Raw genomic sequence first — 14,675 nt, forward strand, 5'->3', positions numbered from 1 at the left:
TTTAAAGAAAGGTTGATTTAAAATGAGAGCTTACAAGATGCTGTTAATAGAAACCAGATTTAATTGCTAAACTGTGCTCAAATGAAGTCTGGTGTGTATTCCATTATTAGATTTCTCGGTGGAAAAGGAAATTGATATTTTCACTTCTGTTGGGTCTAAAAAAAAAAAAATCTCACACTATAATGTCAAAAAGAAAAGAACTCCTTTGGAAAATGTTACATTTTCATGTTTTCCTATTTTAAGGTTATTGTGTGCAATGAACGTGTTATTGAATCGTTTAACCATTGTGTGTGTGAGCAGACTTTATTTTTAAAAGATGTCACTGGTAGGAGGCATGCAGACAAAGGAGATCAACAGTTCTCTCCAGAAAGATACAAAGTGAATCTGGCCTTTGATGATTATAGTAGCCATGAAATAGGGCCTTTTGCAATAGCAACCTCTTAATAGCTATTGCTGTATGAACTTGAAAAACTGGAGCTGGAACAAAACCAAATCAAAAAGTAAGGCCCTGGCCAGAGTTTCTCAGGAGTTAGAGCATCAGCCAGAGCACTGGAGGGTCTCAGGTTTGATTTCCAGTCAAGTACACATACCTGGGTTGCAGGTTCAATCTGACCCCAGTCGGGCATGTGTGGGAGGCAGTCGATCAATCAATCAATGTATCTCTCTCACATCGATGTTTCTCTCCTTCCCTCCCTTCCACTCTATCTAAAATCAATGGGGAAATATCCTCCAAAAGGACTAACTACAGTAAAGAGCAAGGGGTTATGGAGTCAGGTTACCTATGAGACTCGTGGACATGTATGTGCTACTGAACCACTCCAGGCATCAATTTCCACATCTCTGGTCCTTCCCTCGTAGTGTTATTGTCATCATATGTACAATAACATATAATAGAAGTGGATCTAAAGCACTTGACACCATGCCTAAATAGTAAATATTCAAAACCGTGTAACATATCATTTTCCTAAGCCTTCAAATTGTTCATACAACTCTGACTACTGTTAACCCATTTATTTGACCATCCTGAAGGTATTTGCTGAAGACAACTTAATATGGGCTGGGGGCCAGGCACAGGATGCTTAGGATGTGATGGTGGATAAAGCAATCATGGACTCTTTCCCTAAGTGGGGCTTGCATTCTGGTTAGGGAGAAAGATTCTTCAAACAAAAACAAATAAAAAAAAAAACACAAAAGTGAATATAGTATAGAATTATGAGCTGTGATTAGGATAATTAAAACAGCAGTGGGTGCCTTGGAGGAGATTAAGAGGGAGACCCCTGCATACTGAGGGGCCCCTGAGATGGTATTCTTTAGGTGATGATCTCAAGAATAATGCAAATGAACTAGGTGAACTTTGGGCTGAGTGTGTGTTTGGGGGACGGGGAGGGAGACATTCAGGCTGAGGCAAAAGCCTGTGCAGAGGCCCCAGAATGGGGAGTAACCCAAACTGTTTGAGGAATTGGAAGAAGGCAGCTAAAGGCTAAAGGCTAACGGGTGTTGGGAGTAAGTAGGGGCCGGAGCACACAGGCCTGGTGAACCCCGTTGTGCATTTATCTGCATAAGGAGCAATGCAAGGTTTGGGGCAGGAGAGGGATCTGACCCAACATATGTTTTAAGAGGCTCACTATAGAGAAAATGAAATGAGAGGAAGTAAGATACAGAAAATGGGATAAAGGTAGGAGGGTTCTAGGAGAGAGATGATGGCCACTGAGACTCTGATGTCATAAAAAACACCCAACTCATAGTTGTTTTACATGACAAAACAACTTTGTTACTTGCTCATGAAATACCCACTGCGTGACTGGGCGGCTGTCCAGGGCAGCTGGGCACCTTCATTTCAGCAGCCTGCTTCCACCACTGCTGCAACAGAAGATGCCGGATGCGGCCTTACCCTGGGTCTGAATGGTCTACCCTGGCCAGAACTAGTCACTCCCCCAGCCTGATCGCAACGTGGGAATCAGAAAAGAGCGCCTGTCCTGAGTGCCCAGAAAAAGACGTGGCCCTTGGCACCAGCCTGCCCAGCAGCCTGAGAGCAGCTACCAGATGTAAGATCTATCCTGGAGATAAAACTGACAGGACTTCAAAATAAATTGGATATGGGAGGTGAGGGAGCAGGAGGTGTACAGGCAGAGATATAAACAAGAAAGTTCCATAATTAATTCTCCAATATTTCTCAGAAATGCCTTTTCAAAACACTGTGCAAAGTGTACATATGGGCACATAAAATCCCTTCTTTATCCTGATATGATTTTTCTCCCCTCCCCCACTGCCTTCCTTCATCTCCCTCCTTCTGTCTACATGCCTCACCTTCTGTGTTTCCTGAATGTGTAATCATACTTTCCAAGCATTTGTTTATTTTTAATTGGCTGTGTATTTTATTCGGGCAGCACCATTAATGAAGTGAATTACCAAGCCAGCAGTGCTTTGAATTATGATGGCTTTGCAATATTGAATTGTAAAACTGCAACAAGCAAGCACCCATAGGATTTACTGTCATAAAACTTTCCTTAAATTGGAGAGTATCTTTGTTAATAAAAAGCCAAAACAGTTTTGCCCAACTAAATCACACACGACGAATGGAAGGCAAGTGAAGTGTCAGGCATAAAGTAGCAATCCTATATAATTATCCTATATAATAAAGAGGTAATATGCAAATTGTCATTCCAACACATGGGCTGCCCCATGTGGTCAAAAATGGCTGCCCCCATGTGGACACGAGATGGACAGCAGGAGAGGGCAGTTGGGGGGGATCAGGCCTGCAGGGGAGGGCAGTTGTGGGGGACCAGCCTGCAGGGAGGGCAGTTGGGAGGAATCAGGCCTGCAAAGGAAGGCAGTAAGGGGTGATCAGGCTGGTAAGGGAGGGAGTTAACAGTGACCGGACCAGCAGGGAGGGCAGTTTGGGGCAACCAGGCCAGCAGGGGAGGGCAGTTAGGGGCAACTGGGCTGACAGGGGAGCAGTTAGGCATCGATCAGACTGGCAGGAGAGTGGTTAGGGGTGATCAGGCTGGCAGGAAGAAGCAGTTAGGGGCAATCAGGCAGGTGAGTAGTTGGGACCCAGCAATCCTGGATTGTGAGAGGGATCCCAGATTGGAGAAGGTGCCAGTTGGGCTGAGGGACACACACACACACACACACACCTTCCCGCCCCATGCACGAATTTCATGCACTAGGCCTCTAGTGAGAGAATAAAATCAGAGGAAAAAGAAACAGCATCTTAAGGGTCACTAGGACCAGCTTTTGAACCTGGGCTCCCCTCATTGACTGTGGTCTTTGAACCTAAGGGTTTCCTTTTTAAAATATTTACTCAATAAAGTAGTTATAGGTGTGCAATGGATGGAATGTTTGTCTCCCTAAATTCACTTGTTGAAATTTCCCAAGATTATGGAATTCAGAGATGGAGCTCTGGGAGGTGATAATGCTCATGAAAGGGGAGCCCTCTTGAATGGGATTAGTGCCCTCAGAAAACTGGCCTGAGAGAGTCCTTGCCCCCTCCTGCCTATGAGGTGACAGTGAAAAGATGGCCATGTATGAGGAATGAGAATTTCACCACAAGATCCCAGATCTGCAGGTGTCAGGATCTTAAATTTCTCAGCCTTCAGAAGTGTGAGAAATAAATATATGCTTTTTATAAACCACCCTTTCTATAGTATTCTGTTATAGAGACCCAAATGGACTGAGACTAAGGTTTATACAGGATGTGTTTAAAAACACCTGGCTCCCTAACCAGTTTGGCTCAGTGGAAAGTGTTGGTCTGTGGACTAAAGGGTCCCAGGATCGATTCTGGTCAAGGGCATGTACCTTGGTTGCAGGCACATCCCCAGTAGGGGGTGTGCAGGAGGCAGCTGATCAATGTTTCTCTTTCATGGATGTTTCTAATTCTCTATCCCTCTCCCTTCCTCTCTATAAAAAAAAATCAATAAAATATATTTTTAAAAATAATTATAAAATTAAAACACCTGGCATACAGAAGTCAATGAATAAATGCTGTGCTCTTATTCTCCTAAACACGTCATTGTATTATTTCCTCAAATCACTTGGGTCATTATTCCCACAGGGCTCAGCACCTGCTCCCACCCATGGACAGTCATGTCCCAGCGAAAGGAACAGAAAAGGAAGTCCATTGAATTTCTCTCTTTTTTCTCTTTCTCTCCTGTCCCCTTTCATTCAAAGAATCTTCACAGTTTTCTTCCTTTTCACCTATTGTCATTAAAACCCTCCTAGAATCCTATGGTAGCCCTATTGTTAATGTTTCGAGGAATGCCAAACTGCTTTCCATAGTGGTGGTACCAGTCTACATTCCCACCAGCAGTGAATGAGGGCTCCCTTTTCTCCACAACCTCTCCAACACTGTTGTTGCTTGTCTTGTTGATGATGGCCACTTTAACAGATGTGAGGTGACATCTCATAGTAGTTTAAATTTGCATTTCTCCGATTGCCAGTGAGGTTGAACTTCTTTTCATGTATCTATTGGCATATGTCTTCTTGGGAGAGATATATTTTCAGTTCCTCTGCCCACATTTTGATTGGGTTGTTTGTTTGGTGTTGAGTTTTACAAGATCTTTACATATTTTGGAAATTAAACTTTTGTCAGAGCTACTGTTTGCAAATATCATCTTCCATCTGGTTGGCTGCCTGGTTATTTTAGTGAAATAAGTCAAACAGAGAAAGCTAAGAACTATATGATTTCACTCAAATGTGGAATGTAAAACTGAAACTCATGTACACAAACAGCAGTGTCGTGGCTGCTAGAAGGAGGGGAGTGGGGGAAGAAACGGGTCCTAATATGAGGTGATAGGAGAAGATTTGACTTTGGGTGGAGAGCCCATGGTCCTGAATGCAGATTTTGTTAATAATAATAATCCACACATGAAACCTATATGTTCATGTTGACTAATATCACCCCAATATTTTTTTTTAATTTAAAAAAAAAACCTATCTAGGAAATATACAAGCATTCACACGCTAACACATAAACTTCAAATGTTTGTCTGCATTAGGCACCTGACCAATATAGCCCCTCTCTCTGTCCTTAGGTAGATCCCCCAGTTCATGTTGTTTTCAACAGTGTTTGAAACACAAATCAATAGTGTAACTGCCATGTTTTAAAATGCCTGAGGACCTGACACTGCAGAGATGTCAGGGATCCCTGGAGAAGGGGGAGGCGCGAGGTCTTCTCAGTTAGCCTGGAGAGTCACTCCTCTCTGCTGAGTGGACACAGTGAGAACCAGATGTCTCTTGAATCTGAGTTCACGAGGAGAGCCACGAGGGAGGTACTTGCTCTTGGAAAAGGAAAAGAAGAAATATCCTCAGTTCCGAGTTAAGAGAAGACATGAGCTGTGCAGTTGGCACCCACTGCAGATGAAGACATTAGACTGAGTCCCCCTTCACTTCTAATGTGGGAACGTCTCTCAGGTAAGTCAAAGAGGACAGAGAGAACCTGATTGAGATGAGAGTAGGAATGCCCACTACCTGCAGTCAGAGGCGACCTGGTGGAAGAAGAGACTGTACAAAATGAGTGTGAGCTGACTTATGACCCCAGGAGGGCTCACGGAGGGTCCGGCTGGAAAGTCCCCTCCACAAGGACTGGGCGTCAGGAAGAACGTGCGATGGCACAGGACGCTACAGATATGGAGCACAGCACGGCCTGTGCCAGGAACTCACATTCAGGTAGACGAAGTCTATAAACTGGACCCCCTAAAACTAACTGACGTTGGTGGTCTGAGCACTTGGGTCTGGGGAGAGGAAGCACACAGGAGTCAGGAGGGCTGCCAGACAAGCTGTGAGAACCAAAATCCCTAGGGCCAGACTTCTGCGGGTTCAAAGTGACAATTATGTTTCTGTCTGCTCTGTTCCTTTCAAAATTTCAATTTTCTGATGAAAACCCCTTGTAACAACATCTTATCAGAATGAGCTAGCGAAGACAGAAAGAATCAGTCCGCATGTGATCTGCCAAACTAGACGATGGACAGTGATCCCAACACAAGTCACGGAAGGAACAGTGGCCACCCCCCTGGAGCTCCCCTAGACCTCGGTGGACCAAGTTAGCCCTTGAAGTCTCCCAGACCAGATGCTGAGAAGGCTCCCACTGCCCCGCTGATGCCTATCCAATCGCGCCATTAAAAGACCACAATCTCTGCCTATTTGTCACTATGTAAGATTGCTTGTCTGCTCGTGTGTAGCATTTGTAGCATCTTGCCTGCACTCAATTCCCAGTTCCCTTGATATTTTATCACACTTGCCTGGCAAATCTGTGATAAGAGAGTAGTAGAATTCCTGGATAATACATTCCTATAGTTAAGCCCTCAGGATGCTGGGGAGAGAAATCACACAGTAGGTGGGTTGGGGCTTTGATAAACTCATGGTGTCAATTTTGCTTGGCCTTTTGTTCACCTTAACAATTCTATTACTTATTGCCAGCCACCTCCTCCCTCCACTTCCTTTAACAGCTACTTTCCACATTCGCTGTTTTGCTGTCTTCACCATTCTGTGTCTTCCTAACTTATTTAATCCTAGTTCAGGAAAAAATGACGCCGCCTGGTATGAATTGATGTTTAGCCATAAGCCATCCTCACCTTCTATCTCAGAGAGAATAGTGTCTCTCCTCTTACAGAGGGACAAGCCACCTGCCATCATATCCCTCCCTGTCTCCTCTAAGATCCAGGCCCATCCTTTCACTTTTCTCCTTACTGGATCTTTAGCCTTTCCCATCTACTGTCTCCTCCTTCTCACGCTCATCCTCTACCATCTCAATGTAAAAAAAAAAAGCCAAACAACTCATTCTACTAGTCCAGGGGTCTTCAAACTACGGCCCGCGGGCCACATGCGGCCCGCAGAGGAGTCTGATCAGGCCCGCCAGGTTTTTTGGGCAGTGAGCGCAGCCGAGGTGTTACAGTAGGAATTAGTAGTTCATATAGTCCGGCCCTCCAGCTCTCTGAGGGACCGTAATCTGGCCCCCACTTTAAAAAGTTTGAGGACCCCTGTCTAGTCTCTCCTACCTTACACCTTGCTCCTCCTTCAAACTGCAACCCACTTCTGACCCTTTCCTTTACCTACAAATCCAGGAAACCATTCTTGGAAAGAATCTCCAAATTCAAGGCGCATTGCAGTCCTCTTCCTTCACCCCCCGGAAGGACTGGAACCACTTACTACTCACTCTGCACTGTTCCCATAGCAGTCCTTTCTGTTTTTCTACCTCTGACTGCTGATTGGGATTCTTTTGTAGGTTCTTTCTTAGATCAATCTGTAAGTGTTGGTGTCTCCATGGTTCTCCTTTTTCTGCCTGTTACTTTAAAGCAAGTGGTTGGTATTTGGTTACAGTATTTCCCAGGACTTTCTCCAGGCCTCTTGTCTTTACAACGGCTTGTTTTCCCAAACATCTCAACCAGCCTCTTTTCCCTTCTGCTCCATCCTCACTGTCCCTGAGATGAGTGGCCTCATGTGCATTTGACCATGTCATGTCCCTGCTCTAAGACCTTCCATGGCCCCCATCAGCTTCAGGACATGCTCCACACTCCTTAGTTTGACATACAGAGCCCCTGACCACGACTCATCTCTTATTGACTGTTTGATAAACATTAAATGATACAAATTCCTCTTTCTCCATTCCTTGCAAGTCATGTTATGGATTCTGACTGCTTTCATTATTATTATAGAATTTATTTTTTTAGGCAACCAAGCCTTCAGGTACATTTTCATCACTTCTAGAAATCTTTAATGAGATTGGAGGGAAAATATACTCAAAAACAAGCATTTCTTCTATCGTCATCTGTGTTGATCTGCTTTTTAGCAATTCTCTCTTTATAGGTCAGTTCTGAGTTGAAAGTGATTGGTTTACAGAGCCACCGTTGGCAAGATTTCACAGAATAGCAAGAAGCTAAGAGACTCCTGGAAAAAGAATAAAAATTAAGATTCTGATAATGCAAAGAATATCTCAAAAACAAGCAAACAAATGATTTGACCCCTACAAAACAATGTTATTGATACTTACTGGCATCCTCAAGGATCTCTGAAATAGAGTTTGCCTCACCTTCTGAGTATTACTTGCAATTAGTGCAATCAGGCCTCTGGACCAGAGAAACATCCCTCAAAAAAAAAATCTGCCTGTAGGCAACTAATAAGTTTCAAGAACATCCAAATCCTACCTACGGTAGCCATAAAGGGGGCAAAACTAGATTGTGAATCTCAATGAAAAGCTTAAAACCAAAGTAATGTTATTCTCTCTGAAGAAAGAATTTCTTTACAGATGGGAAATGCAGCCTAAAATGGAAAGCCCAAAGAATTAGAGTTCTCTCGTTCACCTCTCCTGCTCCTTCTCCTTCACTGACCACCAGCAGAAACACCCCTGTAAAGCAGTGCAACAGGCTGGCCTGCCTCTGGCACAGAGGCCATAGTGGCCTCTTGTGTTCTGACTTCGAGTTCATCACACAAACTGCTGGCTACAATATGCCCATGTAGTTTCCCTGAGAGAGAACAGGATGCATCCAGCCCACTGTGTAGTCTGATTACTCCCTCTAATTGACTGGTACTTTGGTTGACAAATTGCCTGCCTATGAGTTTGGTTAATCTACCTTTGACATACCAACCGTACACAGGAACTACAGAACCAAGTCTTGGTGCCTACAGAGATGGGCAGACCCTGGCCTGTGTCTTTGTTCAGTCATTCACCAGGTATCACTGGAACTCATATGAGGTGCCACTGAGAGTTGTGGCTGCTGGAAATAGGACAGTGAACAAGACAGCGTCCCTTCTGCCATGGAACAAGGAGCCTGATGAAGAGGACAGTCAGGTAAACACACACCTACCGTGATGCATTTGCAGAATGAGTGCTGGCTATTTTCCATAATCAGATTAACCTCAAGAAACCATGAATCTGTGTTTTGGTAGATCTCATTTAATTCAAAATATAGAAACTGCTTTTTAAATGACTACATAAACTTCACCTTTTATACAGAAACACTGAAGCCAACAGAACTTGCAAAAAAATTTGCAATTGGCTTTCTCTTAACTTGTACCTGCCTTTAGTTGCCCTTGACAAAGAATAATTAGCTAGCTCTCTACTATTAAATTAATTGCCATAATGTATTCCAGCCCCCCTACCATTGTTTAAAGATAGTTTTCAAAAATGTAAAACCATAAATACCCTAAAAATGTAAAATCATAAATACTCTAAAAAATGTAAAATCATAAATACCCTGAAAATATATAAATCAAATTACAGAGTGCATTCTGTACATAATGAGGAAAGCAGGAGAAGCCTAAACACGGACACACAGATACATTTATAAAACAGGTGAATGTGCACATGGCAGTAGAACTGGGGGGTTGGGGGGGAGGGGGCGGGGTGCTGCGCAAAGTCAATTGTACCTCCTCCAAATAGGATGTAATTTGCATATGTATAGACAAGAATTGTTTTGCATTGCTCTGCGTTAACTACAACTTACAGTGTTGTAAAATTGCTCCCCAAGGATTAGAACTAGGTAACTCATGGGTGTGTGATTGAAGAATAGTTATCCATTGAAGTACAACATTTCCCAAACCTGTTAACAGTATCACTGCCCATCACTATAATGTTAAAGGAAGAATCCACAGCAATGAGCCTGACAGACCCTCACTTCCTCTGAATTTCAGCCCCCTCCACTCCACTGCTTGCCTCAAGAGGAACAAGTGGGCCTGGCTTCACATGAGTCTTTTAGAGCAAACCAGAAGCATTAACTTACTTGAGAAGGTTGAATTCTGATATAGAGATTTATTAAAAATTTTAATCCAGGTGGACAAGAGCAGGATACTAAATAGAAAATGAGCCTTTGGCAAAGTAGGGATAAAATGTTTAAAGGAACTGATGGGGAAGAAAACAAATGGCAATCATTGGGTGCTGGTGTCTCATTTCACTGGTCCTTCAGTGTGAGACCTTTGGGGCTAGAGAAAAGCTCAGTGTAGTGCAGAGTCAGGGTAGAATTCATCTGCACTGCAGCTTTCTAAGTCTTTTCTAACCCACCTCCAACAATACTTTCTTACTCTACACAGCCAAGATTGTTCTGTGCTCTCTTTAAGGTGCTCTGAATTTGAAAACCTTGAATAAACTGAGTATTTTTTAATACCAATGTCCATATACCTTGATGCAAAAATTATCATATACCTCTTGGTTAAGGATGAAGATAACAATCAAAACATCTATTGGGTGGTCCTTAGCTGTCTGGTACTGTTTGAAACACCTTACACAGCTGTCATCTCATAAATACCTCTCAATGAATAGACAAGGTAGGCATTGTGTGTTTTACTGATGAGGAAAATAAGACACTATAAGAATAAAGAACATGCCTAACCCTACTCTACTAGTTAGAACTGGAGTGGAGTTTTGAACCTAGACACCACAGTTCTCTGGTCTTAACACTGTGCTATTCTACCTCCCTTTGTAGGGGAAAAGTCATCCCTCAATGGAGAGCTATTCATGGTCTGCAGTATGCTCCCTGTTCCCCTTTAGGTTAACTGACTATGAGTCCATGTTTGCTACAATGTTTCTCTCCTTGACCAAGCTCTCCTGAGGCTCCTCTGAGCTCTTTTTCAACAAGGCCCGGTCCTTGGGCATGGCTTTCAGAACCCAATTTTAGCAAGAAGCTTGCAAAGTCCGTTTAGCCATAATTCCTCATCCTCCACATGTGATCGCCCTCAATATCTGACAGAATTCCTCCTCTCTCACCATCCTCAGGTGATATCCAATCACCCTGGCCTGCCATCAGCAAGAATCCTGTCAGGACAGATTAGTTGAATCACTTCTTACCCTTGATGTTTCCTCTTAGTAATTTTCCATTGTTAAAAACAACAGTAACAACAACAAACCAAAACAAACAACAACAACAAAAACCAAGTAGGAGGTCCAAAATGGAGTCACTTGTGCTAAGTACCACATCAGCAAACCAAGACTTAATACTTAACCTAATAGCAGTCTTAGCCTCTAACCTTTAACCAGTCAGCACCAGTGAGGTAACTGGCCTTATAAATCCCTTCCATCCCATATAGGAACGTAACCTAAGCATAATCTACCTTTTGCACTCTTCATTTAAAAACTTCCTTATCCCATTCCCTTTCTGCTTTTAAAAGCCTTTCCTTTTCCATAGCTCTTTGAAACTCTTTTCTATTTGCTAGATAGGATGCTTCCCAATTCATGAACCACTGAATAATTCAAAACTAATACGAGCTTTAAAATTTACTCAGCTGAATCTTGTTTAAGACTATGCACTGACCCCTGCCCTGCTCCTTTGCTATACATTCCCAAATTTCCTTGTTGAATTTAAAGCAGAGCTCAATCTCTGTCCCTCACTGCACCACAGCAATGATCCTTACACCTATCACAGTAGAACTGAACAGAGTCTGTCTTACCATTTTAACAAGTGTCCTGAATAATTTTTTAACAGAGCTATTTTGCAACTCTACAAATTGTAGCTAGCTGACAGCAATGCAAAATAATTCTCTTCTATAGGCATGCAAATAAGTTATGTCCAGTGGAAAGACAACTCTCCCCCACGGTGGAAAAATTATTTTGCCTCCATTTGCAAATTCATCCCAAGATCCCTGACCTCTAAATGCATCTGTGCCTTTGATCTGGTTACAACACCTTACCCGTTTTATCACAGAAGAGCTAAATAAAATCTTTAAAAAGTGTTCATTTTCACATCTGTGTGAGAGACATGATTTCATTAAAATTATATTTTAACACTCTGGATCAGAGTGCTGAAAACACTTCCCAGTTGAATAAACACATTACCCTGATCAAGAAGATAAACTTGGGTGGCTACCTGAACAGAGTTCAGATCCCTGGTCTGCTACACACAAGATGCTTAGCTCCAAGAAGGTGAATGAACTCCTCTATGCTTTCAGTTTCATTCCCAAAATGGATGTAATACCATCTCTGAGCTAGATGTGGTGCAGTTTATAAGAAATAATGTATGAAAATGCACAGCACAGTGATTGGACCACAGAGCCCTCAATGTCATGGCAGGTCACTTGAATCACTGCTTCTCAAACGGCAATGCACCCATGAACCACCTGGGAAATTTACTAAAATGCAGACTCCGGTTTAGGAGATCTGGATGGGACCTGATATTCTTCATTTCTAACAATCTCCAATGAAAATAATTTTATGGTTGGGGGTCACCACAACATGAGGAACTGTATTAAAGGGTCGCGGCATTAGAAAGGTTGAGAACCACTGGGCTAGGGCTATTTATAACAATTTAAAGTTCATTCCACCATCTTCTCTTCCAGAAGAGAAGATGGTGGAATGAAAAAAATGTCATTTATATCATTCTTTTTACTGTAAGTTCTATGTACTTTAATGGATAATAGTTGAAGGATGCCAGCCTTTTCAACGAAAAGGCCAATGGGTGTGAGTTGGAAATGTCAGTTAAAATTCATATTTAAGTGTCCACATTAGCTATGTAATGCCAATAAAAAAGTTCTCCATCCCAACTAAAAAGTGAATAAATTTCTCTGTCAACTCAATATTTCTTCAATAAAACTTGAAGAAATGAATTCTGGGATAAGAACTTTAATGAGAAAATAACTTTTATCTGCATTTCATGTTACTTTATGATAGTGTTTGAGATAGCCATATAATCACTGGATACACTTAAGAGTTTTAAAATGCTTAAATATTTTGAGCTATAACAATAGTTACAAAATAAGTTTAGTCATCAAAGAGTGAGTGGAAACTCTCTTATAACCTGTAAGTCAATAGTTCATTTTTCTATATTCATATTTCATAGTCAGTTTCAAGAAAGCATTATGTTCAAAACTAGGGACCTCAGATTGATAATCTTATGGGATCTTCTTTTTTAAAAAATGAGCAATCAAAGTTATAGGGTAGTACAGTGGTTTTTGATCATCAGAGCGAGGAAAAATGAAGCAATGAGAACTGGTCCAACACTGGGTGCCAACATGGAGAAGCCACTTAATCAATATGGAGGCTCCAGGGAAATTATACACTAAAAAAACATAAGCACTGCAAAAACTCATAACCGGTGAGCAGTGAGCAAAATCCTAATTTACCAACCTAACATTCAAAACTGGTAGATGTTTGCATGTCTTACAAAGGCTGTTTGGGTTTAGTTGTGAAACTCAGGTGAGCAGTTATCAGAGTGAAAAGCAGTGCAAAAATCTTGAAGAAATCATGTCCAAACAGTTGGAGACTCCTCAGATATGAAACAAAATAACAAGAAAATATGTAATAATAGAATAAAAATAACAAGTGGACCATCTCATCTTACTGTGGCAACTTTATAAATATGAAAAGAGGTAAAAGACCCTGTCACATATAATAATGATTTTCCTAATTCTGAAATAAGATAGAAACTACCGTTTAGTTAACAAGCAGCACACAAGAATCTCCCTTTTCGATCAAGATTTTTTTCCCTATGACCCATGTCTTGTAACTGTGAACTAGAATTTGTTCAAAAGCAACTTCTAGAATTTGCCCTTAAGTCATTGTCACACTATTTCCATGTCTGTCTGTAACATGATTTCATCTTTCTCATCTATTAGTAGCCTCCTAACAAAATGTTTTTAAATGGATAAATGAATAAATGAGTGAACCTGAGTTACTTCAAGATGATACCTCACCCAGGGAAATATATATAGATTCTGGAGTTGATAGGATAGAAAAGAAAGCTAAACTTCAGGGGGGAAACAAACAGGGAAAATTAGAACCAAAAGAGTCATCTTTTGATCAATCCCCAGCTAATTATAAGATTCAATTAACCAGAAGAACCAGTTTCTGTTCATCCTATTTAATTGCGATTTCACCGTATTTAATAAGCTGTTGTCCAAATATTCTTACTAATATTGAATGAAAAGAGAACTGGGTGACCAAATTTACTTTGTTTGTAGGTAAACTGTAATTAGGAAGGGTTATGAAAGTGCCCTAAGAGACCTATCCATCACAAAATGGGACAATATAATTGCAGATGAAATTCAACAGGAAACTCTTAGAAGAGAAGAAATCCAGTTACTTCCATGTGGTCTTGAGTTCTGAACAGTGTAGTCAGTCAATCAAGTCTCATTTTACACAACTCAGGAGCAATAAACCTACTCAACAAAATTGAGCTCTTGATTACATTAAAGTGTATTAACCTTATATCTGAGTATTCACAATTTTCCAGGTGAAAAAAATGTCCTATTATTTCACTTAAATGTTGAGATAATTTGAATCTAATTAAATCAGAGCTATTATGTCCAGTTATAGATTTTTATTTTGGGGGGGAAAGGGGGGAGGGAGATTGAGGCAAAGGGTTTTCTTTTTGCTTTGCTGTCTTCCATTTGCAACAGAACCTCTTTCCCAGGACACCCCAGATTCCCTAAAGCACCTTTCCCCTCAGAGGCTATCCCTTCTTGCTCTTTAATTCCTAGCCCATTTCCTATGCATCTGAAAAACTAGTCTTTGTGAGTAGAATCTCACGTGGTAATGGGTTTGTAATGTATGGCAATTCACAATGAACATTATTAGTAATTTAAAAATGCTTTTAAGGAATGCTTGTTCCACCCTCACACCCAACCCTGTTGCCTTTAAGCAGAACCAAAGAGATGCCGCCCTCTGGTCTAGTGCAAGAACTGCAATCACTTTGAATCTTTGGCCCCTTCACCTCCCCAATCTATACTAGTGACTACTGGTTCTCAGTTCTCAG

General features: G+C 41.6%; 1 protein-coding gene across 2 annotated transcripts in view; it reads right to left on the minus strand.

The window, feature by feature from the left end:
* Positions 1-14,675, minus strand: part of ST8SIA6 (ST8 alpha-N-acetyl-neuraminide alpha-2,8-sialyltransferase 6) — a 124,793-nt gene that overhangs the window by 80,072 nt on the left and 30,046 nt on the right. The window lies entirely within an intron of this gene.

Source organism: Pipistrellus hanaki (assembly GCF_964339955.1).
Source record: "Pipistrellus hanaki genome assembly, chromosome: 1".
NCBI lineage: Eukaryota > Metazoa > Chordata > Mammalia > Chiroptera > Vespertilionidae > Pipistrellus > Pipistrellus hanaki.